Genomic DNA, 27,920 nt, shown 5'->3' with positions numbered 1-27,920 from the left:
CTCTTGGATGCAGGGTGGACTGACCATTTGGAAACTCGGGCACTGCCCGAGGGCCGGGGGTCAGTAGGGGGCCCCATGAGATGCCCCTGGTACCTTTTTCTTAGGCTTTTTTGAGTTTGGGCAAGGACACAGGGGCCCAATGATCCCCTATTGCCCAGGGGCCCCATGAGTTGTCAGTCCACCCCTGCTTGGATGTATTGACGTTTTGACATACCATTGTCACATCAACTACTGTGCAGTCAGTTTTATTTCTTTTTTATCTATTATTGTGGACTACAATACTACTATCTAATTCATCACTGTGAGTGCTAAATACATTTGCTCATTGTTTAGATGATCGTTGTATATACAGTGAAGGAAATAAGTATTTGATCCCCTGCTGATTTTGAATGTTTGCCCACTCACAAAGAAAAAACACTGGGAAAAATCCTGGACAGAAAATGCTGGTAACAGTGTTCTTAGTAGCATTTTAGTAGCGTTCAGAAGCATTCAGGAGCATTTAGAAGTAGTGGCATTTTTTTAGCGTTTTACAGTACATGTAGGAGGAAAAAAAAGCTAGGAAAAAGCTGTTAGCATCCTTTAGGTGTGTTTAGCGTTTTTTCTGCTGGAAAAACACTCCAAGAGACTCTACAAAAATAATTTTGTTTTCTGCTGCTAGATGCTAAAGCTCAAAAAATGCTAATAGCCTAAAGTAGTGTGCATGGACACATAGGATAACACTGTTTAGAGGTACAGTGAAGGAAATAAATATTTGATCCCCTGCTGATTTTGAATGTTTGCCCACTCACAAAGAAATGATCAGTCTAAAATTGAATGGTAGGTGTATTGTAACACTGAGAGACAGAATAGCAACAAAAAATTCAAAAGAAATGCATGTATAACAAATTATGCACTGATTTGCATGTTCATGAGGGAAATAAGTATTTGATCCCCTATCATTCAGCAGAATTTGTTTGTTTGTGAGTGGGCAAACATTCAAAATCAGCACAGGATCAAATACTTATTTCCTTCACTGTACCTCTAAACAGTGTTATCCTATGTGTCTATGCACACTACTTTTGGCTATTAGCATTTTTTGAGCTTCAGCATCTAGCAGCAGAAAAAAAATTATTTTTGTAGAGTCTCTTGGAGTGTTTTTCCAGCAGAAAAAACAGTAAACACTCCTAAAGGCTGCAAAACGCTTTTTCCTAGATTTTTTTTTTTCCTCCTGCATGAACTGTAAAACACAAAAAAAATGCCACTACTTCTAAATGCTCCTGAATGCTACTGAACACTACTAAAACGCTACTAAGAACGCTATGACCAGCATTTTCTATCCAGCATTTTTCCCAGTGTTTTTTTAGCTTAAAAAAACCCTATTGTGCATGGAACCTGATTCTTTCTTCCCTCCCAGTCCATAACCCTCTCACTTCCTTATCTCCCTAACTATACAAGTTTAAATATCATTTGTTGTGTATGGGTTTTTTTTTTTTTTGCATTCTGCTAAAACCTTGTATATTAGTACTACTTGGACCTTGAAGAAGGGACATACCCTGAATGCTTGTCCTGAAAAATTGTATGTTGTTAATGCAAATACAGAAAGTATCATGGACAGTACTCAATTGTTTTTGTTACATTAATATAGCTACAATCAGTTCACGCATTGTGTATGTTTGTATGTGTTTTTTTTCCCAGAGATTGTCTTAAGTCAGCCGTAGATTGTTCAAATCTTGTTGGTTCAGCATCTATGGGCAGGCTGATTGTACCCAGTTTGATTGTTGTTTGACTTGGGCACAACCAGCATGTCAGATTTTTCCAGGTAAGGGGCAGCTCCCTACATCCAGGCAGCCCCCCGCCTTCCCACGTTGGGAGAACACAATAGCTCTGTGGAAGGGATTCTGACCGTCTTGATGGGGGTATCAAGCACAAAATTGCATCATCCATAGCCTGCCTTACATAGTTCCATAGTTAGTCTGGCTGAAAAAAGACAAAAGTTCAACCATAGAAAAAAAAAGTTATAATCCTATACCCACAGTTGATCCAGAGGAAGGCAAAAAAAAAAAAACCCCAGCAAAGCATGATCCAATTTGCTCCTGCTGGGAGCAAAAAATTCCTTCCTGATCCCCCGAGAGGCAATCAAATATTCCCTGGATCAACTTTACCTATACATGTTAGTATCCAGTTATTCTGTGTATCCAAGAAAGAATCCAGGCCTTTTTTAAAGCAATCCACTGAGCTGGCCAGAACCAACTCTTGAGGGAGTCTGTTCCACATTTTCACAGCTCTCACTGTGAAGAAACCTTTCCGTGTTTGGAGATTACATTTCTTTTCCTCCAGACGTAGAGTGCCTCCTTGTCCTCTGTGATGACCTCAGGGTGAATAACTCTACACCGAGTTCATTATATCAATATTCTGAAAATATTCACTATATGAAAATTACTTAATATTCTGCTACAACTTTGTGTATTAGTACTGCTTGGACCTTGAAGAGGGGGGTACATCTTGAAAGCTTGTCCTGAAAAATTGTGCAATTAATTAATAGTGCAAATAAAAAAACTATCATGGACAGTACTCAATTGTATTTGTTACTTTACGCTGAAATCTTTAAAATATCACAGATTCAGTTACTGGCACTCGTGGATGTGTCATGAAAAACATGTATTTAAAGAACATATAAATATACCCAGAAACACAAAAATTACATACATTGTCTGAAAGAAGTAAAATAATATTGATCTGTATTTAAAAGCACCCGTACCTGTACTAAAATTGCAATATTTCATAAATAAGTGATAAGTTAATGAAAATGTCTCCATTGTTCTTTATATTAACCACTTGCCTTCCAGAGGATTTACCCCCCTTTATGACCAGGCCATTTTTTGCGATACGACACTGTGTTACTTTAACTGACAATTGTTGCGGTCATGCAACACTGCACCCAAATGAAACTTATGTCCTCTTTTCCCACAAATGGAGCTTTCTGCTGGTGGCATTTGATTGCCTGTGCGTTTTTTATTTTTTGCGCTATAAACAAAAAAAGACCGACAATTTTGAGAAAAAAACAATATTTGTGACATTTTTACTATTAAACAAGTCCAGTAAAAAAATTTTAAAAATCAAATTTCTTCATAAATTTAGGCCAAATGTATTCTGTCTTTGCTAAAAAAAATCCCAATACGTGTAAATTAATTGATTTACATGAAAGTTATAGCATCTACAAATGGCGGTGTATATATATACTGGAATTTTTTTTTTTTACACTAGCAATGGCGGCGATCAGAGACTTACAGCGGGACTGCGGCAGGCATTCTGACATTGGGGGGGGACTAAGTGTCACTGACATCCCCAGTGACACTAATACAGTGATCAGTGCTGATAAAAAACACTGACACTGTACTAATGACACTGGGCAGGAAGGGGTTATTCTCTTAGATTGTAAGCTCCAAGGAGCAGGGCCCTCCTTGTATTGAACTGTATTGTTGCTGTATTGTCTCCCGTTATATTGTAAAGCACTGAGCAAACTGTTGGCACTATATAAATCCTGAATAATAATTGTAATAATAAAATCCGGGGAGATCAAAGGGTTAACTGTGTGCTGTGTGTGTGTTGTACTGTGTAAGCACACTGCTTTGTATGGCTCTGCTATGCAGAGCCATACAATGCAGTGTACTGGAGCTGATAGGGGAGAGATCTGTATTGTATACATACAGACCTCTCCCCCATCAGTGATACTCGGCAATCGCCGGGTGCCGGCGGGGAATCTCCGTCTGAGACCTGATGATCGACAGTTGAAGCCACCAGTGGTGGCAAGGGTAGGGCGTGTGTGCCCCCTAACCGGAAATACGAAATCACATATATACTGTATATATATATATATATATATATGTGTGCTTTTTCGCAGCCCTGCCACCCTTTTGCAGTAGTTGGGAAGCGGTTAATTTTACCTCCAGCTGTACTGCCCCCTAAATCAGGTGTAGGTTGTTCCTGACACCCACTTTAAAGGACACTGTCAGCAGGAAAATATGTGGGCTGCTATTTCTGACCTCATTTTGAAATTGAAAGTTGTCCATCTCTTTCTGGTAATATACCTGTAACAAGAATTCAACAAATGAGTGTCAGAAAGGTTTTGGAATTCCAAATCTCTAAACTTGTTCTGGGTCATTAATTCCAAATGTTTATGTGATCCCTTTTTGTAAAAATAAAGGCAAACTTTGCTATGAGACATAAGAATGACCATGTTTTCTTATAACTATGTTTAGACCTCATAGCCGCAAGATACTTTAGAACATTTGTGTTCTGGAAATAACTTTTTCTCCTATCGAAATTGTATGTCTGATATTTTTTTTTCACTTGAATGCACACAAAGCTTAGTACATTTTGTATCAAACTACTGAACTACTGATTAGATTATATAAGGTAATGCTTTGTAGCTTTTGAAATTGTTTTACTATTTTTATTAAGATAAAGCCATTTCCCCTAACATTTATGTAAAAACAGTTCAAGGTTGTTTTCACATAAAGGCATCATATGAAAACTAGTGATGAGTGAATATGCCTGAGTTTGATTTGTATAGTGGGGGGTCCGTTATCGAATCCTGCTTGAAATCTGAAAAACGTGAACTAAGCATTGAACTCTTTGAAGTTTATGGGGGTGTGAATTTTGCTACTACATTCTGCTTTTTCAGGCTATAGGCTAGCATTGACAAACAGGACATGGGGAGCAAAGCAAAAAAGAAATTAAAAAATAACATGCAGTGGGAAGAGGTGCCATTTTAATGCAACTTTGAGGTTGGCATGCTAAAAAAAGGGTAGTTGTTTGAATCAGGGGTCCCCAACTTCCCAGGCCAGTGACTAGTGCTGGTCTGTGGCCTACTGTGGGCCAGCCCAAGGGGGAGTGGGCAGTGGGCAAGTAAGCACAACCTGCACTGCCATCCTTCAACCACCAGACGGCACCTGCTTCCTTTCTCCCAGCAGTACTACTCCCTTACCTCTCTGTGCTCATGTTGGCAAAACACGAGAAAAAGAGGGAGAGAGATGAGAAGAAGGGAGAGAAGAAGGAGAAGAGAATGGAGGAGAGCAAGAGCCGGGTCAGCGACAGCACTGGTGAGACCCTGACATTGCTACAGTCTATAGAAGAGAGAGACACCACCATGTCCTGGGGGCCTGGCTTCAAAAGGAACTATGGCATTTTTAAAATCATACTTACCTAGGTGGATGCAGCATTGATTCTATGCTGCATCTGTCCTCAGCCAGCTCTAAGGGTGAGAACTGAGTGATCGCTCAGTTCTCCCTGCTGCTCTGAGCAGAGAGCAGTAACTGTCAGCCATCGATATCTGCTCTGCCCCCCCCCCCCCAGTACTCACCAGCGCACTGGGCTGTGGAGGAGGCAAAAGCAGCTTGCACAGAGGCTGAGCCAGGTGCCGGTCCAGGCTCCTCGGTGGATCCCAAACATTTGGTCCTTGCCTGGGCTGGCTGAATGACGTCAGCTGACAGCGGGATTTAGCCCACTGTCGGCTGAAAACGGGTCACAGGTGTGAAGAACAAACTGTACTCCTGTGATCCACAGATGTACAGCCAAACAATTTTTGACTGTACTTCTTTTAATAAAATAACAGCACCCAATCTGTTTCATTTCAACTGTTAAAAAAAATGTTTTTTTAGGTAGTTTTGTCTGAGACACCTGATTTTTTTATTCAGCAGTAATAGGCCTGAATTGAATGAAATAGGCCTGAATTGAACAGTGAAAGTAGTAGCCACAACAGATCTAAAAGCCATAAGCAAGTTTATACTTAAAATAAAAGCTGAAGCCCAAAGCTTTGTAAAAATTGGCCAGTGGCAACACAATTTAATGGCATACTTTGTGGGTTTCTTTTTTTCACAGTACCACACTGCATTGTCTTAAGTGTTTAATAAAATGTCCAAACAGTATGCATAAAAACACTTCACGTTTACAACCCCACATTCTACATATCCCTTTTAACACTTGTATGCCCAACTGTTCCATATGCATAATGTAATGTAATGCCTCAACACACACCACCAAAGTGTGAACCATGCTTAATTTTCAATAGTTGAGGATAAGCTGCAAAGCAGATTGCTTTACATATTTTGGGGTACCTGGGATAATAGATAGTTAGGCTATTTGCAGAGTATTGTGGAAATTGGTAAGATAGCATTTGCTGAAAATTCTGAAAATTTAATCCCAGAACAACTTAATTTGAGGACATTCCCACCAGCTGTAAGCATATGTACCTTCATCCTGTAGGCAGTACCATCATGTACTCAGTGTGTGGAAGGAAAATCTTGTGAAGCTTTATGGGGCAGTAGTACTATCTCATAAAGAATAAGAAGCTTTTCGCTATTCCTCCACAGAAATGTGTGCATGGAAATCATTGTTCCAGTGCTTTTGAAAGGATACTGGGGCAGGTGTCTTACAATGTAAGAGGAGCTAGTAAAACAAAGACATTGTACATTGTGGAGGTTGATATTGAGTGCAAAGGCTCTCAAATGTACTAAGTAGGTGGTGTAAGTGGTGTTGTTGATTAGGACTTTTACACAGACTAAGAGTTTGTCTGTGGAGGAACCAAACACAAATGATTTAACATAAGTTGCAGTGATAACAAGTTTTAATTGCGGCAAGAACTCCCTGTCTCATACCCAAATTCTTGGGGCACAAAGGCCATAGGAACAATGAGGGCAGTCTAAAAGAGAGGTCAGGGGGCCTGGAACTGTGGAGAGGATAAAGCCATCGAGTGATATGGACCAGCATAGCACCGCGACTTCTGTTATAATGGAGCCTTGCTCAAGTTTGTTTCTGTTCAATTCTATTCTTTAGGATCCAGGGAGCAGAGTAAAGATTCAAAAAATGCTGTTTCTCCTCCTACAGTACCTATCACATAATTCCTTCAATGTTGCCTACAACTCTATCTTTTCCTCTCCACTTCCTATTTCTATGGAGGTCTCCCAAGGTTCTGTCCAGGCAGCCCTTCTCTTCTCTTCTCTATCTATACCTCCTCACTTGGTCATTTGATAAATTCCGATGACTAATGACATTCACAGCTATCTCTCTACTCCAAATCTCAAGCCTTCAGTTTCCTCTTGCATTACTAACTTATTACCTGACATATCAGTATGGATATCACACCACTTCCTCAAAATCAATCTTTATAAAACTGACCTCATAATATTCTCCTCTGCCCATGCCCCCTTCCCTGACTTCTCCATCAAGATTCCAGATACAACTATCATTCCATCCCCTCATGCCAGGATGCTAGGTGTAATCCTGGACTCTGACTTGTCCTTTCAGTCCCAAATCCAACCACTGTGTCTGAGGAGTAGACTTCACCCCCATACCATCTCCAAAATATGCTTCTTTTTAACCAATTAACCCACCAAGCAACTCATTCACTCCGTTGTTATCTCTCACGTTGACTACAGCAACTCCCTGCTCATAAGCCTACCTCTACACAGGCTATCCCTCTTCAGTCTATCATAAATGCTACTGTCAGACTCATTCACCTTATGAACCACTCAGTGTCCACTTCCCCTGTTTTCCAACCCCTCTATTGGCTTCTGATTGCTTAAAAAGTGAAATTAAAAATATGTTGTACTAACAACATACAAAGCCATTTACAACTCTGTCCCATGCTACATTATCAATCTTGCCTCAGTATACCACCCATACTGTCCTCTCTGCTCCTCCCAAGACCTCCTGCTCCCTTGCTCTCTTGTCTCTTCCTCCCATGCTTATCTCCAGGACATCCCCAGAGTTGATCCCATCTTCTGAGACCCCAATCTGTCTGGCTATCTCCTATTCTGTTCACTTTTAGGCAATCCCTGAAAACACATCTCTTCAGGAAGCAGCATTGAAAATATGTATTGAAAGGACAAAATTCTATGAACAAATGTGGTTTTAATTTAGGAAATTCTATTGAATCCCCAATGTTAACGGAAATCTACATTTCTAAGGACTTTTAAAACACATTCATCAAGTCTCTTATGACATTGTCAAATGTACTGACAATATTTTTTGTATGAACATTTGAAAGAAAATCTACCAGTGTAGCTTAATAAAATCTATGGGTTATATTAGATAAGCTGACTGCTTGATTTTTAATTAATGATAACATTCTGCTACTGATGGTGACCCATGTTCAATAGGAAGTAGTTTAAAGGATCCCTTTATTGGTTTAATTTATTATTGACCACTTTTATTTTGTAATACCGATTTCAAGAGCTGCAAATTTTTTCAGAGAATGCTTCCATTGTGACTTATCACATTTCACTTATATTCTTTAGAAATACAGTGAAATTAATTTTCATTGGCAAATGAACCTGTACACATTTGTAACAGAAATTTGGTAGAATTAGCATTATTTTTATCACAGTAAGTATTTTAGGCTTTTATGAATTGTAGAAAGTCATTGAATTATAAATTTGAGAAAAAAATCTGTAAAAATGTTTTCACTAACTACAAAATAGGTTCCTAAAGTGTTTTGAATTTTCTTTATCCTGTTCATGACTAAAATATATTCTTTTATTTCATTTTAATTGTGTAAATGTCAAATATTGCAAAAGAATATTTCACATTTACTTATCATAATTGCTTGTAGCTAGCAGGTGGCATGCCCAGAGGTATTCTGCAGTTCTTCACAAAATGATTTACTGCTAATAGTCTAAATATGTTGTGAATTGAGCTGAATATCAGAAGAACAAATATCATGTTCACAGCAGAATGAGCCAGAGGAGGCACCCCCATACTATCTACTAGCAGATACAGAGCCTTGGGTGTGCTTATTTAGAAGCAGTGAGAAAGCAGTGCTAGACAAAAAGGTATTAAGGAAGCACTTAAATGTATGTGAATATTTGTAATATAGATTTTATACAAATACTGAAAAAAATATAAAACATCACATTTTAAACTCTGAACATCCAAAATAAAGTTGACCAATAACCATTATAACGTCTCTTTAAAAGGAGACACTACACCCAAAAAAATCACAGTGGTCTGACTGAGCAATCAGTCTCCCACAGTAGTGCAATGCAGTAATTTAATCACTTATTATAAAGAAGCTGACCGTTAAGAGATTACTCTGAGTGGACTTACCATTTAACTAAATCTACAAAAAAAACCTTAATTAATATTATAAATTAATTTTATTTTTATGTTTTATGCTGGTTCAACATAAGAATAGAGGAGTCTGGACTTCCTTTATATAAAGACAACATTTTTATAATAACTTTCCATATAAAATATGGATATGAAATTCATATGAAATATTAAGTAATTAGTGCCGTTTTATCTAAATGGTATTTAAAATGCATCACTAATTATTTAAAGCTTTATAATTGAAATACAAATTAAAATGTCCTTGCATTAAATCATAGGTGGATAAATGGTTACCAATAAGTACCAGTCTGAAATACTTTGTAAGTCACTTCTGAAATCTGTCAAATGCTTAAAGTTCAGAAACAAAATGTAACTGGGAACCACCCACTACATTGCCTAATTCTTAAAGGAAAATGATAGATCAGCTTTATTCCTTTTTTATGCAATTTGCATTATAAATCCACATGCCTTATTCAAAGATTGGCTTTTGATGGCACAATGTCTATGGTCTTTTGTGCTTCGCTGTGTGCCAACAGATATCTATCAAACAATAGGCAAACAATTAGAAAATGGTGACCCCTGCTGCCATTTAAATAAACAATTATGTTTATTGCAGTATGGAGTGAGATGATCTACAGTACATTTATATTACTGATGAATTTAAAGGAGTGCAACAAATGGGACTGGAAACTTCATTTTTCAGTTTACCTTGCTGTAAGGCGCTTTCCCAAAGTGCTATCCATATTTCGATGAAATAATAGACTGGCTGGTCCCAGAGTAATATAAAATTATTAATTTAAAATGCAAATACCAATGTAACTTTAATCCAAAAGAAACCTGTAGTGGAAAAAATATGTAGGCTGCCCATGCAAACCTGCTCTGAAAGTGTTAAATGGCTGGCTAATCATGGTGATGCAAAAGCTCTAGTTCTTTCAAAGTTAGTGCTCTCGATCAGAAACCTGAGACAACAATGGACCCAGCATTTCCAAAAGGAGGTCAACAATGACAGTGTCACAGTCAGGGGTCAGGCTTGCAGACCAGTAGTCATAGCAGTAGAAAGGTTCGCACCAACCAGAGTAAGTATATGTGCAGGTCACCCTGGCAGATGTCATGGGTTTACCCAAAGTGAGGAGTGTAAGCAATAATTGGTCTTCACCAGAGCTCCTGATGGTGGAGATGGGTTTTGCTACATGCTAGAGCCAGGTCATGCCAAAGATCAGTAATAAGTGGTTGCAGGTTGGGATCAAGTGAAAGCATGGTTGAGAAAAAAGTGAAAGGTTAGTAACAAATGGTTGTTAACATAGTGATGGCAACAGGAGCGAAAGGAGCAAAATATTGCCAGGAGAGAGCAGAATAATCTTGCAAACAGGAAGTGCAGAGATATAGTGTCAGAGAATTCCTGTGAGACAACTGGTGGGCAGGCATGCACTGCACATGGCATTACCCATAAAATGGTTGCTATGTGCGCACAGGAATGCACGCATGTGCATGAGCGCATCCACAATACCTGTTGACTATTGAACTAAGCCCTAATTGTAAATCATCATTTTTGCAAATAACAAATGTATACTGGATGAGGGTGCGTTTCACTACACATCATCTGGCCAACTGATGAATCTAAACTATAACCTTTATTCAAATATATAAAAAAATGTAGGCACAGCTGGAATTAATGCCTATTGGAGTGGAATGTACTGCGCACACCAATATAACTGGATACCATTGCAATTATTTACCTTACATCCAAATGGTTAATAACACCAGACAAAATCAAATACCATACCATTTTAGATAAAGTGACGACATACAAAGAGGCACTGTAGTTTGATCATAAGCCTATCAGCTTGAATATATAATCTCTATTAAGGAAATGGAGTTACCCCATGGATAAAACTAATTGGATAGTATAATCTATCTTGCTACAGATACGTAATACGGGTACACTCATCCACGGCTTAAATGTCAGCCTCCCATGGACAAGCCCCATACGTCACCATTTCCACCAAAAATACCTCACTGAGGAATGCAAACGATGCACTGTAAAACACAGTACAAACCTCTAAAAAAAGGAGGGGGGAGAGGAGTGAATACCATTATTCAAGAAGTGCTCCAAAAGAAAGACCCAAAGAAAAAAATAACTCTATGTGTTTCACTCCAGAAAACAGAGCTTCATCAGAAATGTAAATAATTAAAATAGGTCACAAAGTGGTTGGTGTTGTGCTCTGCTGTACGTGGTGGTGTTGGCACCAGAGAGCCTATTTAAGAATGCTACTTCTCCTGCTCAAGTACTGACTGGTCTTTCATCTATTTCCTGTGTTTTCCCTTGTTGCTTACTCAGCTTGCTTCTGACCTGACCTTGGATCCTGCCTCTGTCTTGACACCAGTTCCTGACACCATCTCTGTTTCTGACTACGTTCCTGGCTATGATTCTGTACCTTTCTGCCCACCTGCTCCTGACCTCTTGAGACCACACTTCTGCTTCTGACTCTGGCATCACATCTTGTCTGAGTGCCTGCCTAGTTGTCATACATACCAGCTCTGTTCACCACAGAGTGTTCCTGTCTCAAGTCTACTGGGAGCTCTGACAAGCCACATGCCCAAGACCTGCAGCACATGTGGAGTGCCCCTTTAACCTCGACTTGACCACTGTGCACAGCTACTGCTCCTGACCCCATGTTCTGCCAGCCTGCCTGGGATTGCATCTCCTGTTGTAAGTTCTCCTATCAATATGTAGGCACTTGTGATCCTCCTGTACTTCAGTACCCTCTGTTACACCTTCAGTGGAGCCTGGGCTGGAGATACAAGAGAGGTCAGCTTTGTTGTTTCAGTCTCCTATCAGGTACATAGTACATGGCTTGAATTAGGATGTTCATGGGAGGAGCAAAGGGTTTAAGGTTCACCAGAAACAAGACATAAAGCAAGGGTGTCCAAGGAATCAGGCAGGGAGCTGTACAGTATCTCAGGTTGCACAGGGAGAAGAAACACAGTCAGACACCACAGAGGTTCCAGGTTACGATCCAGAACCTAAAGGGCAGCCAATTCTAAAAATTTCATGTTTCATTTTATTTTAGATGAGCAAAAACATACAGCCAACATCACAAAGGGGTTCATGACTTCTTGTTTCAATGGGGGGAGCCACTAGTACATGAGACTTTAAAACCCAACGCCAGCTTGGGCATAAAATCCAAATAAAACAAAAATGTAAACCGTGTAAAAAGAAAAAATAAAATGAATAAGCAGCACAAAAGAGGATATCCCCTCCAACAGCCTCCCTCCCCTCCAACAGCTAAACAATATTAAGTGTTGCACTAATGCAGGGGTGGCTAACCTGTGGCTCTCCAGCTGTTGTGGAACTACATTTCCCATGAGGCATTGCAAAGATGGGAAGTTACTGACTTGCAGAGGCATGATGGAACTTGTAGTCCTGCAGCAGCTGGAGAGCCGCATGTTGGCCACCCCTGCACTAATGCATCTGTGTTGAAAACATCTAATGTCAACTAAACAATGCAATGCAACAATGTTGCAAATAAATATAAATAAATTAAATTATCCAGAAAATTCAACAAATATTGTCATTAAAGTGCAAAAATTATAAAACCAAAAAATAAAGTGAAGAAAGCATCAAAGTGAAAAATGTCCAAGGGTGAAAAATATATAGTAGTCCCTTAGAAGATGTAGGCTTACCAGATACACTTTCCCCCTTGTCACGGTGGTCAATAAGCACTTTGGTAAATATGCTAAAAGGGGAATTGTCCACATCAATTCAGACACTGATATCTCAAACTGCTCCTTAGATGAATGACGAATATAGGTTGTGCATAAGAAACGACAAATACGCTCCTCAAAGTGCAGATGGTATAAAACACCATTTAATAGGCAAGAGCCGCACTTACAAGCATAAATATCATAAAACTTTTCAGTATAGTCACCAAACAGCATCATGAATTCAAACTTCTGGTAAAGTCATACGCAATAAAATCACATGAAAGGCTCTGCCTGACATGTTTCGTCATACCAGACATCTAGCTGGGTAGCCGCAGAAGAAGTCTGGTATGAAAAAACGCGACGGGCGAAGCCTTTCCTGTTCCGTCATGGCATACAATTTTACCGGAAGTTCGAATTCTTGATGCTATTTGGTGACTATACTGAAAGGTTTTATGATATTTATTAGTATTAAAAGTAATATGGGAAAAAGAGGTATGAAAGGTACATTGACAAAGGTCACTGCAAAAATTTAAACAGTAATCATATCTTAGTTTACAAACACCTCTACCTCTAGACTTCCTTTTTAAAGCCAAATTTAATTTAATTTTCCATTTTTACTAGCTAAATACTTTCTGGGTGTATCAAAACTATCAGTGTAAGTGTTTAGCTGATTTAAAAAATAAGCTCACTTTCCCAACATGTTGCATGTTACACCTGTATTTAGGCTGTAACATGTAATATACTGAGTATCCACCAGCTCTCCACCCCCCCCCCCCCCCCATCTGCCCCCTCCCTGTGACAGCGGCCAGGAGCTCTTTTCTCCGCACCTGCTGTCACAACTTGAAAACAGTGCAGCCTGGCACAGGGCTCCGCCCATATGACTACATTATTTCACAGAATTAATTATTATTAGTTCTGTGAACGAATGCCTACAAGTACCATCAGCCATTGTGGCTTACGGCTTGGACTGCAAGGACGCTGGTGAGTGCTCTTGTAGTTCATTGAGCTTCTTGGACTTTTATAACTACCTGCCCATACAGGCAAACAATGTACTGACAGTATGCAATAGCCTGATATTGCACCTATGATCTGCTGATCGCAAGTTCAATGCTTTACAGGCTCCTAAGAAAAACATAATAAATGTAAATTTTTTTACCTGCAACAATGTGTATTTTTTTAAGGTCAACTTATCTTTTAAACTAAAACTTCTTTTGGGCTTTAGGGCATAACTCTCTTGTTTAGGAATTACTTTCTTGTTAATGCAGGAGTTTAGAGTTGAATGACCAGCCTTGATCCATTCTGTATGCTCTTGGAGTTTGCAGTATGTAATGGATACTTATGTAGCGCTACCCCTTAAGAGACGCTGGAAATTTTGTGTTCCCTGTCTGTCCTGAGCCTGCTTTGAAAGTATAGTGCCTGATGACACCACCATGAAACTTTGACCAGGAGGACTCCCTGGCTTTGGACCATAAAATAAACATACAGTTTATTGTGAGCAAATATTCTAATTGTATTGTGGCCAGAGTATAAAGAGTACAAGCACAACAAGAATGACAGTAGATGTGCATAAAAAGAAAAAATAAACACCTTAAAATGTCCAACAAAGTAATAAGGCACAATATCACTTTAAGCGAACCCAAATGTCCTGCAGAATCAGAATTTAAACATCAGTTCCAACTTCTGAGATATACAGTATCTCCCCAAGTGAGCTGAAGTAAACTTTCAAGATGTCAGGCTAACTCACTTTTGGGTTCTCAGTTGCTGGTAAGTGGGTTTAACTCTTGAGATGAATATTGTTGTTATGAGCAATAGTTTCCCCTTTTGCATCTCTTTAAAAAATGGTGACAAATCTTCTGCACACTTGATCGGGCCCTAGTTGGTGCACATTAAGGTTCAGATCACTCCTTGTGTAAGAGCAAGATGTTCTCAAGATGGTGTAGTCACAGAAAGATTCCCCCTTTGAGTGATGTTGAAACTGGGTAAGGTTTGTTTAACACGAAGGATGAAGGCAAGAATTGGCTAAAATTGAAGAAAGGGGCAGAAGCAGACTTCAGCAGAGGTTGAACCTCTAAAGATGGTGAACTAGTCTGGTGAAGCAAGTTCCTTTGGAAATGGAAGTGGCTTGAAATGAGATACTAGTGTAAGCTTGTCTGCAGGGACATGTGCTGTAGCCAGAGTCCTGCGGTTTCAGGATTGTAGTGAGACACTGAAGCAGTAGGCCATAATACAGAATGTGCTAGGGAGTCTGGGTCTCAGTGTGATAATCTGGGTTATGGAATCTTCTCACCTGGTTTGTAGCCTTTGCAGCATAAGAGGTAGTCTCTCTTGGTCCCTCTGTTAAAAAGCGATGCCAATGACTACAATCTGCCTACCTGCAGGATTGATTGTCCTGCACGTCAGTTATACTAGCGTTCTGCAGTCCTTCTTTCCTTCTCCCCAAAATGGCCTGATCCAGCCGGGATCTCCAGAGTCCTGCATAGCCTTCTTCACATATACACCCATCCTCTGCCTCTCACCATCTGCATCCTTCCTGTAAATTTCCCAGGCTTCTCAATATATATGCTCCTGCCCCTTTGCCAGCTCTTCTGGGAAATGTAGTCTGTTCACTCCTTGTCTGAGTGCAGAAGTCCTACTACCAGCAAGTTCAACAATGCTTTGCTTCAATAGAGTCTGAATGACTGAACCGCAGGACACTGCCATCTTGTGATTAATTAACATCATGCAATCAGTATTAATGCAGTGTGTTACACTTAAAGCAGGGTTCCAACCAAAAGGGGAAGTTCCGCTTTAAAGCTTTAAAGATTGGTCCCCCCGCTCCCCATTAAGGATTGGCACCTTTGGGGAGTGGGGGGGGGGAACGGGTACCCGAATTTGACAGGTACCTGCTCCCACTTCCACTGCGATCGCCTAGGTGATCGAAAACGGAAGTTGTCCTCCTACCCTACCTCTCCGAAGTCTTGTGGGACACGTGACAGGTCCTAGAAGAAGATGGGGCCATTCAGGAAGCGCAGCGCTACTCGCGCATGTGCATTTGGCACCCGGCTGTGAAGCCACACGCTGTCACAGCTGGGTGCCCACACTGAAGATGCCGGCCTTCTAGAATACAGGATGGCCGGTGAAACGGGCTGCGGCGGGGGCAACGCGGGATCGTGGGACAGGTAAGTGGCTGTTTTTTAAAAGTCAGCAGCTATAGTTTTTGTAGCTGCTGACTTTTATTTTTTAACAGAGTGAGTGGAACTCCACTTTGAATACAAAACATTTTTCAATATGTAATCATGCTGGGATATAATGTATGTAATTATGATGATATTGACTTGAGTTTTAACTATGGAGTTGATTTACTAAAACTGGAGAGTGCAAAATCTGGTACAGCTCTTCATAGAAACCAATCAGCTTCCAGGTGTTTTGCCAAAGCCTAACTGGACAAGCTGAAGTTAGAAGCTGATTGGCTACCATGCACAGCCTCACCAGATTTTGCACGCTCCAGTTTTAGTAAATCAACCCCTGTATCTATTTAATACTAGCCTCCCCTTATCCGACTGAAAAAACGGACAATGTCCAAGAAACACATAGAGGAATAATGAGCCCATGGTCCACTGCGAACACAGAACTGTTAATCGACACGAAGTTAGGCCAAAAGAATTTGAGACTTCATTGTAAGATGTATCAGAGCTTTGAAAATGTGGAATAGACTCCCTCAAGAGTTGGTGCTGGCCAGCTCAGTGGATTGCTTTAAAAAAGGCCTGGATTCTTTCCTATATACACAGAATATAACTGGATACTAACATTTATAGGTAAAGTTGATCCTGGGAATATCCGATTGCCTCTTGGGGGACCAGGAAGGAATTTTTTTTCCCTGCAGGAGCAAATTGGATCATGCTTTGCTGGGTTTTTTTGCCTTCCTCTGGATCAACTGTGGGTATAGGATTATAACTTTTTTTTTAATGGTTGAACTGGATGGACTTTTGTCTTTTTTCAGCCAAACTAACTATGTAACTATGGACTGAAATATACATGTAGGAAGTTTATATTTTAAAGCTGTAACTACTGTAAGATTTTATGCAATGGGATTAATTTACTAAAACTGAGAGGGCAAAATCTGATGCAGCTGTGCATGGTAGCCAATCAGCTTCTAACTTTGGCTTGCTCAATTAAGCTTTAACAGAAAATACCTGAAGCTGATTTATTTGCAAACCTGCACCAGATTTTGCATTCGCCAGCTTTAGTAAATCAACCCCATTGTCTTTTGTAGGCAATGCATTGTTGTTCTTTTAGATCAATGCATTTGTAATTCCTGGGTAGGTCAAAAGTTCACTTGTGCAATTTTTCTTTTCCTTTCCCTTTACCCTTTCACCTATTTCCTTTTTTTCATTGATACAAATTCAGAATGTGGTAATAATAACTCCTTGCCCATATTTATATGATAATCATTAAAGCTTTTCCAATAGAGACAATAGAAAAGGTTTTTGGCTTTTTTAAAGGTAAAGGGTAAATTATTCTGTTATACTTTATCTTTTTTATCTCTACCATGACCTTTAAATCCTGTTTGATAAACAGTTCTTCGCTTTACAGCAAAGAATATAAAAGAAGCAGTCAGCATAAACAATGAAAGACCTTGATCCAACTGAATACAGAGTTTAACAATCTAGAGAACTCTGCACCCCTAATATATGCTCATTTTCACAAGTCTTTAAAGCCATATGATTGCTAATTAAAGTGACTTAAATTCAACAGAACAGTGAATGTGATGTGGACCAGATTTTTCAATGGCCTACTGTCCAACTCAATGTACTTAACTGTCGTGCTTCACTGCCAGAGCTTTAGCTTATGTCAAGACTAGAATGTGAGCTTGCACAATGCTGATGGTAAGTCTCTCTAGTTCTGTACTCTAAATCTCGTGGTCTTAATATTGAAATAAGCATTTTGATTGTTAGCTCACCAATGAATAAAGACATAGCCTTAATAAAGATAAACCACTGCAGTTTTTGAAGGATAAAGAAAGAGTAACATTTAACAATCCAATTAAACTCATTTAAGTCCTTAGCAAATAAGACTCAGCACATATCAATTGGAAAACAGGCCAAGACTAGCATTTGCTAAAAGGGCTTATGAGTCTGAAAACAGCTTTAATTTCCAGCCTTGGTGTTATTACTTAGGTGTAGGGGTTTTAAGCTGAAGTTTAATTTTTTTATACTTTGCCCTACCTGGTTCTCCCCTTCCCCTTCAACATGCTAATAAAATTCTAGACCCAGGGGTAAGCAAGGTGCTGTACATAGCTTTCTAAAACATGACAACACCTTGTTTCCGTGCTCCTCTTAAGTACAGTTTGGGATTGTTTGCATGCTCTTCCAAACCCATGTGGCCGGGAAGCTGCTACCTGTAATGGACCAATAATCTCTGTAGAGCTATCCCCCTAGGAGCCGCTTGTATTTTTACCCGGGTCTCTCCTATCTTTGCTCCACAGCCAGGTACACAGTATTTTTTATAGCCAAATGCACTCACACTCTTGCTCATTGTCTTCTATGACCAGTTTAGAGGATGTTGTTTTTGTATTTTTATTGTAGTACTGAGGATATGGATGGGGAATTAAGTAGCAAACTGCAAAATTAGAACTAATTATAGTTGAGACATCTAACTGATCTCTTGAAGTCCTTACTAGAAATAGATAGTAGACTTCTCTTTGGTAATAGCAAAAAGTAGTTTAGGGGTGAGCAAAGTCTCTTTAGCAGCAGCAGTAGTAGTAGTAGCAGTGCAGAGATCCTCAGGTACAAGCGAGTTATGGCAGACTGGGGCAGTCCAAAAGTAACAGAAACTGAGAAAAGACCTTAACAGTAGCAACAACTGGACAAGCTCTTCAGAACACTAGCCAGTGTTCCCTTTTTCTCAGACCCATGCTGACTATCAAGCACCAGAGGAATAGCAAAGCACACAGAGTCCCTGTCAGGGCTCCAGGTATGACCAGAGGTGTGTGGACTGACACAGGGAAACGCAGGCTTCAGGTATAGTGTAAATAAGACAATTTATTAAGACTAAACAATACAAACGCAGTGCAAGGTAAACATAACAAGGTTCAAACAACCCAACCTCCAACAGATAACCATATATACAATCAAACGTAGTCGGGCAGGCTGGGTCGGTAGCAACCGGGCAAACAGGGTACTAGGAGCAAGCGGAAGAGTGGTCAGGAATAGCCGAGGTCAGGACAGGCGGAGTTCGTTCAGAGTCAGGGTCAAAGCAGAGTCAGGATCAGGCAGGAAGCAGACAGGATGCAGGTATAGGGGCTCATTGGAAACATACACCAAGGCACTGACTGCAGGTCTGGCCATTCCTTAAATACACCTCCTGCAATCAGCCTCAGGTGATGGCTGATTGCAGGAGTGAGCTTCTGGTTGCTGAGAGCACCCGCTGGCCAGCCCTGGTACTGCAGCCCACATGGCAGATGAGTCCCACCACTAATAGTGAGTCCATTCCTGACAGTCCCCAAGATTTCTCAGTGTCTGTACTCACAATGCCCAAGGACTGAATGGTAGCCTCCTTCCAATCTTCCAAGCAACACCCTCCAGTGATGCCAGACAGATCTTTGGCAGACAGCTTCCCTCTGTCCCCAGTTTACAGTAAACCAGTTTCCCCAGTTTACTGAAGAACAAGGGTCACTCTTTCTCTTATTTCAGGCCCTCAGGCCATATGGCAGCAGGTGCCAAGCAAGGCAAGCCTGCCTCCAGCCTGACTTGGTGCAATCCTCTCCAGCAAAGACACTGAGCCTGTGTGCTCACAGAACATAAATACTAGCAGCCAGCATGCAATGGGGCCACCCTCCCCTGTAATTGATCAGGGCTGTATCCATATTCATACTTTTCAAACTGAAACAGCACCAGAACATCATGAGCAGTCCTGACTATTCAATTCCAGCACTCTTGTTAAGCAGAATACAAAACTGAAATATAGTGAAAGTAAACCCGCTTTTGTATTTTTTACCTACAGGTAAGCTTATAATAAACCTGTAGGTAAAATGAATATCTCCTAAACTTGCACCGTTTACAAGATATTCACTCTTTTTGACAGGCCGCACATGAGCTCTGAAGGGACGGCATAACTGTGCCATTCCTTCAGAGCACTGTGCCATGGCCTGGGACTCCTGCACGCATGCGTGGGAGTGAAGTTCCTGGAGCTCAGCCAGTCAGATGACCAGAGCTCACGAACCTGGAAGGAAGACCAGGTGAAGATGTAAGCCTCTGCAGCAGTGACAGCGCACCGCTGGAGGGCTTCATTTTAAGGTAAGTCCTTCGTAATGTGCTAGTATGCGATGCATACTACCACATTATGACATTACCTTGCAGGGAATTTTTTTTATTTTTTTAAGTTACAGTTTACTACCGATTTAACCGTAACAGCCTATCTGTTAGCAGAGAAACACAACTATACTTATCCTAACTGTACAAAATCCTAGCACCTACCTAGGAGGGTACTGCATTTGCAACCGAAGCATTCTCCTTGCAGTAGCCGCATACACGCCCCTTGTTTATGCATGGCTGTGGGGAGGGGAATGCCTTCTCTGCAGATGATTGGCCAATTACAGTTGACAGTTTGCTGGTGGGCTTGGCCACGTGGGTTCGAAAGATCATCAGAACACACACAAGCTTATCCCTATTCTCAAGACCCCTGATGCAAGGGGGAGCTCGCTCCTGGGAAGAGTCATGCAAAATTCAAAATACCGTGGTGGGCAGATATCAGTCTATCAGGAGAGAAAGTTACTAGAAAGACTGCATTTGCAAACAGGTCACTCTAGGTAATACACATATGTGATGCTGAACCTCAATGACTGAAGAGCTGGAATGTCATTAAAGGATAGGAGCCCAGGCAACTGTGGAAGACTGAAGGTGGGGTAGAGTTTCAGATTAAATAATACCCTACTCTATAGAAAATGAAAAATAAAAATGTTTTTGATGTATATATAAACTTTATGTCCTTATCTTGTCCTGTTTGCTTTCATGTTGCTTGCTTGCCATTGCAACTTCTACATGTTGGGCATGAAAAGAGGCACTGTACACACTAGGGGCGAAAAGGGGTGCTCTTCATGAATTGCTCATGCAAGTGTTTTCTGACACTGGGGACAGAGAGTATTACAGCAAAAACAAAGCATTTCCTTCATGCTGTTACTTGCCACAGTGAATCTGAATTCTTATGTTCATGACAAGATCCCCAATCTGGAAAGCATCTGACACTGAGGGAAGACAAGGAGCCTGTACTAGACAACCTTGGGTGCTCAAAGTAACATCCCTCTGCTAGGCTCTCCTTTATCATACAGATTACTCTAATGTTTTGCTGGTGCCTACCTGTGTTAAAATATTGTGATACATTAAAATATTGTGTAAATCGCTTTTCATGAGATGACTGATGGGAAATACCTATACAGGGAAAAAAAACACCCCTTTGTCTCTGAAGCCTATGAACACAGGTCTACTGTACCCAGAAGCGGACTGACCATTTGGGAACTTGGGCATTGCCCGAGGGCCAGGGGTCAGTAGGGGGCCCCATGAGATCACCCTGGTACCTTTCATAGGCTTTTTTGGGTGTGGTTTGAGTGTGGGCGAGGACACAGGCCATAATCCCCTATTGCCCGGGGGCCCCATGAGTTGTCAATCCGCCCCTGACTGTACCTAATATTAAATCTGTCCCTACATGGAGCTAACGCCAATTTCTTCATTCTTGCAGCAAGCATCTGCAAAGTTCATGTATATCTAAAGGCCAGTGTTAACAGGCTGTGGCCTTGGGTTGATGGCATTAGTTTGATATCAATTTGAGATACTTCTGAGATCGTTCAGAATTCGTTGGTAAGTGTCTTTGACTTCCTACTGATCTGCTTTTGTCTCGCTTCAAGTGTGTTTGGCTTCCCTGTAGACTTGTACAGGAAGGCAAAATCCACCTGAAGTGAACCAAAGCTGGTCAACTCTGGCCCTAAAGCCAAAACTAAAGTAGAAAAGGGTTAGAACCCATGTCAAGTTTTTGTTGCTGTCTCTGTCCAGCTGGGGAAAGTCATACCCTCAGTTTATCCTGATGACCATTGTCACAGATACAGTAATTGGAAAATCCAAATTTGTACAGCTGTTCCAGTAAAATTATTTCCTCCAACTTTGAAGAGAAAGTTCCTCTTTCTGCAAATTATGCCTGTGGAGCTGGAAGTGAAGGGAAATCTCCCCAAAGGAATGATGGCAGCAAAAACAAAAAAACAGGAATTAACCCTTTCTACGCTGCTATACACCTCTACGTATTTCTATCAAATGTGCATCAAAAGAGGGATTTCTGATTCACATACTGTATATTGCAATACATGTTCAAGCTGGCTCTCTCTTGCCAGACTCGATTCTAGCCTGCAAAATGCTCATAGCATAATTTAATGGACATATTGTGCCAATATAGGTCAGACAGACACCTGGAGGAGGGCTACAGATTCTATTTACTATGCAACAGAAATGGAGAAGAAATGCCTGTGCTCAAATCCAAATAGCTTGTATACAGTATATGTAACACATCAGGTGTTAAAATGAACGTGGGTTCCAACCATTCCATATGCTTTCTAAAATAAAAATAAAATGTTTAGCTTTAGATACATTTAAATAAAGAATAAAATGAACATTCAATTGGTATTGTTATATTACTTGCCAAATACCCTATACATTACATAATAATGCCAAGAGCAAAGACTACCTTTTCCATCTGTCCCCATTACAGCAAATTCTTAAGAATTTAGGTGTGATTGTAGGCAGCCCTGAAGGCAAATAAAGTTTCCTATACCCTCCAGTTCTTGTATATATGAATCGTTTTTTTGAAATGCAGTTCAGGCAAAGATGAACATTTGGTGGCATGGACAGAAAATATAGCAGGACTTCTGAACCATGCTGATACATCATTTGCAGAAAACCCTATTCCCTTTCATTATTAGGCAGCATTCCAAGTGTCATTTACTATTTGCATATCGCAGTGTTAAATGAACCTATTTTAGCATGGCTAATTTCCCAGGACCGTTTCTAATATACATTGATACATCTCATACAACCCAAGGAGAAGCTCTGCTGAGAGGCTAAATGGACTGGAAATAACAGAGACAGTCACTCCTTAATAGTTAATCAATTAGGACTGCAGCATATAGGACTTAACACTATTTGCATTTTCTTCCTGGAATTGAAAATTTGAAAGCTATACAATGAACTCTAATTACATTTTCTAAGTAAAAGTGGCATTTTCTCCATCTCAGTAGTATAATACTCGAGTCATGGTGGTCAAAAGTACAAACTAGTTGTATTTTTGTAAGCTTTCACAGATAGGGCCCCAAACCCTACTGTCTTGAATTTATTGTAGCTGTATTGTCTACCTGTATTCTGCATAGTGTTGCACAAACTGTTGGCACTTAAAATACCCTTTATAAAATGATTTAAAATATTTTTGTAACATTGGCAGCACTACTGTATCTTTTCAGCACTTCCCAAAATTCTAATTTCCCTGCTCAAATGATTGGCTCACTGCTTCTTTCAGAAGTCCACACAGAGCCTAGGTAACATATTATATATCCCCTGCAATAATAGTTACTGTCAGGGGCGGACTGACCATTTGGAAACTCGGGCACTGCCCGAGGGCCCGGGGTCAGTAGGAGGCCCCATGAAATGCCCCTGGTACCTTTTTCATAGGCTTTTTTGAGTTTGGGCAAGGACACAGGGGCCCCATGATCCCCTATTGCCTGGGGGCCCCATGAGTTGTAAGTCCACCCCTGGTTACTGTATATTCCCATACAATCTTCCAAGGATAAAGGGGCTGCCAAGAGGTAGTGTAATGGGGTGGCATTATTAACGTTCCCTTGATATTTTCAGACCTCTATTTCCAAGCCTGTATTTGTGGAAAAAAGCATGCAGAACCTGGTCTAGAAATGTAATATTTCACCAATGGCTCCTGCTGCTGTTTGAGACCCTGTGTGCATGTGAAGAGAGGGAAGAAGAGATGCAGCTGTGCACTGCGCTGGATCTCTTCTCCCCTCTCTTCCCCTTCACACAGGGAAGGGGGAAAACAAAGAAATAGAAAATGTTTTTTACATTATTTCAAGGAATGCATTAAAGTAAAACACGTTTTTCGCTTTAGTGTCACTTTAAAGTGTATGTAAACCCTAACAATGAACTACTCTTATATGCTACTTTTTGGTCCAGTGAACACACCATTGAAGGAATTATTTATATCAGTTCAAAAAAAAATCAGAGCAGCAGCCAGTGACATCACTGGAGCATGTGCTTGGAAGGAACGGCATACCTGTGCCATTCCTTCAGAGCTGTGTGCCGTGACCGAGACGCCAGTGCGTATGTGCGGGAGTGATGTCATCAGCAGCTCGGCCATTCAAGCAGATGCATACTAGCACAATATGATATTCCTTTGCAGCAGGAATTTTTTTGTTGTTGTTCGAACGAGTGTACTGCCACTTTAAAGCATTACTTAAAGCAAAACTAAAGCACAATTCAGGGTACTTTCCAAAGAAGACCGCAAGCAGGCATGCCTCTTCTGCAATAAATGCCAGCCTACTTCCACTTTTTAAAAGCGGGACTTTCATTCCACCTTATCTCCCCTCTTTTTTTCCCCTCATACCTGTGTAGCACTACCCCCTTAGGAGTCGCTAAAGATTTGGGTCCCCCTATAGTCCTGCACAGCCAGGAAACATGCTTTTTCCACAGACCTGCATTCCAGAGACAGTGAACAGTCTTTAGTTTGTTTGTTTTTTTATTTCATTAGGGGTAATAAACTTTGATGGGGTAAGGGGTGTATGGGATGCCCAAGGAACCGTAAACTAAGGGCAACTTCCTGGCAACTTTATACAAGTCCAAGATAGGAAATTCTCTGCTGGGAGAGCTCTCCAGCCTCTCCTGGTGTACCACCCCAGACCTCAGATAAATCCTCTTCTTTACCCAGCTGTCTGGAGGAATCCCTGGGCAGGGTGATCCAGTGCCTGCCACTCTATGAAGAATAGTCATGGGTAAGGTGCTAGTCAGGTTTCCCACCAGAATGCTCTTTTTCACTTAGTTGGCCAAGGGGGTGTAGGATTACTCACTTAATCTCTTTCCTGTGAGCTGGTTTAGGTAGGTGGCGGCCTTCAGGCCTTCTGCTGGGTCGGCTCCTTTCCAGGCCCCACAAGTAGTTCTCCCTCCGGGGACTGGTGAGGCTGAGCGATCCTCCTGTAGAAGACCCAGCTTGTAGGTAGGCCCCTTCACACTGGGCCCCTTCCCAGGCTCCTGCATTTCAGCCTCTCCACCTGAACTCACCTGCTTCTGAGAAGGCTCAGTCACTCTTAAGGGCTGTCCTGACCCCATGCCATGCCTTCTGCCTGGGGCTGGGTCAGACAAAAAAATAAACAAAACTAAATTTCAAATGAATAAATAATCTGCTTTTTTATTACATGGGTGGGGGCTGAAACAGAACTAACTCTCTTTTGAGAGTTAAGTTTTGCTTTAAGGAATATAAATACCCATACTAGTTCTTACCTTAAATTACAGAATAACTATTGTCTATGTTGTAGAGCAGAGGAAAGTTAAATAATTAGAGAGTTTATCAAAACACAAATGTGCAGGGCTGACACCACGTAGTCCACAAAAATGCTGTGTGTTGTCAGCACACAACAGAATTTAGGGGCTGAGTGAATATTCGAAACATCAACAGGTATATTTTTTTTTATCATTGCATGATCTTTAAAAGGATATAATGGAAATGTGCATGTATTACAGAGATCTACTGCTCAGCATTCATGTTCTTGCACAAGCCCAGCTGTAATTGGTTCTTCTTAAATTGTATAGCTTGTTCAATCTCATAAAAGATTTTACTGAATACAATTATAAAGTTCCAAAATAATTGAAATTACTTTGCAGCTGAGTAACCCTCCTCTGTACAGTTTAATTTAGTCTGATATAGTTTTGAAAAACAGATCTCCATGGCAACAATAGACTTTTGTAAGAACTAGTATGATGGATGATTGTATCAAAAAGACTGGTGAAGACTTTGTTATAAAAGATAAGGAACATATATTTTGTCTTTCTGTCTCTCATGAAGGTAAAGTGCTCTGGGAGATTTGACTGGGATTTTTAGCAAAGATGGGTCTACAGTGTAAGGTCTGACTCTTTGTAGGAACAAATGATAAACTCAACAACCTTTTGACATTTTTAATACAAAACAATAGAACCTAAATGAAACTGAGAGACCATGTCATACTTGTTGACAGTAAAAGCACTGTGCTCTACATTCAATGTTTTTGTCCATTTGAAAATATATATATTGTTTTAACTGGCAGGTTTCTTTATGTCATTTTGATCAAACAGGTAGAGTCAGGGATCTCATATCACAAGTGCTCATTTCCATGCAGCAAGTTCTTATTTTCATGCGCATGTGCAGGGTCGTGAACATAGAGCATGACCAAGGACTTGGTGCCCAGTGGGCCTGTTTAAACCCAGGGTCTGCCTGGCCTCAGTACTGGATTGTCTTCAGCTCAGGTTCCTGTATTCTTAGTTCCTGAAAGTCTGCTTGCCTTGTTCCTGACCCAGCTACATCTGACATCTCTCATGGATCATCCCTGCCTGTTAGGTCTGCTGCTCACTTGTGTTACTGACCTCAACTTGGACTTCTGACCACAAATCTGCCTCCTGACTTGGTACCTCACCACCAGCACATTATGGACTCCTGCCTGTTCCTGTCCTTGAATTTGATCCTGACCCTGCACCTGTTTGTCTGGCTGCTGCTGAACATAGCTTGCAACCAGACTCCATATTGCCACTGGAAGGACTGTGTTTCCAAGCTCCACTTCACTACTCCAGTTTGCTGACACCTGTGCCCTTTGGCTGCCCTAGCAGTCCTTTCTCCACTACCAGGGATTCTTGAATTGGAAATCCGCAAGAGGTCACCCTTGTCATCTCAGACTCCATAGTCAGGTACGTGACAAGTAGACTTTGTAATATAAGCCAAGTCCACCAAAAACTAAACAAATCACTTATTTGTGGAGACTGGTATTGCTTGGTTATTTATGATGACTCCAGGTGGACATACCGTCTAAGGGCACATCAACTCACAAGTCTGGTCTCAACTTTTTTTTCAGTCAAGGCACCCTTTAAAATTCTGGACAACCTCAAGGCATCCCATTCTAAATGTAAACAAATGAAACTAATAGTTTTACATAATGAAAGCAGCATCCACACACATAGGACATACTACAATAATGGGGATTCATTTTTACAAAGCAAACATACCTTTGTATACTGGTATTGACTAGTGTTCCTTCAGTTTCTCTTCCTCCCACACCTACTGTTACCCCCAGTACTGATGGAGAGGGGCACACAAGTATGCTGTGCAGCTGTCCAATGTTTCTTTATTAACCGATGACATCATCGGTTGTTAAGACACCAGTGGCTGGCCCGCACGGTGCACAAGGTTCAAAATGCTGCACAATAAACAAAAAAGGCAGGCTTAATCCACCCTTGTGGCTGACAATTTTAGGTGATTTGGGGCAATTTTTAGGCATTTTGGCATTGCAACCTTGAAGAATCAGGATGGCACCATGGTTAAAAAAGGCTGTCCTAGGAGATGTGGCAACATAGAGATATGTATTTAAATTAAAAGGGGAGGGAGTGTTGCTCCAGGTGTGTGCATGCTCCAGAAGGGGGGTGCCCAACCTAGATTTGGGCTTTAACACTTTTAACAGTTGCACTTGTTAAAGTGCAATTTTAATGAAAAATACTTACAGCTCTGTCCTAACTGTCCAATGCCCTTGATGTTCCCTGCCATTGCGCCATGTTTTCTCCATGTTTTCTTCCAGGTATTTGGCTGTCTTGATAGGACTGCGCAGGTGCCATCATTCCCAAGCATTCATGGGAATCACTCATCCTTGTATACTGACACTGTGTCAGAATTCTAAACTGAGCAGTGTATGTGCAGTTTGGTGTATATTTTTCAGAGGATTGCGAGCAGGCAGGTAAGTTTATTTTATGCAATTAGGAGCCTGCTTGCATGCAATTCTGTTTTTAACTTTAGTACCACTTTAATGTTATCTGTAGTCTTGAATAACACCTCTTTTGACCCTTTCGCTCCTTTGTTATGATTGATAGTAGCTTCATAGC

The sequence above is a fragment of the Staurois parvus genome, unplaced genomic scaffold (assembly GCF_062004578.1).
Source record: "Staurois parvus isolate SC_StPar_1 unplaced genomic scaffold, SC_StPar_1.0 ptg000052l, whole genome shotgun sequence".
In the NCBI taxonomy this organism is placed as follows: domain Eukaryota; kingdom Metazoa; phylum Chordata; class Amphibia; order Anura; family Ranidae; genus Staurois; species Staurois parvus.
The sequence above is the reverse complement of the archived record's forward strand: the minus strand, read 5'-3'. Positions refer to the sequence as shown.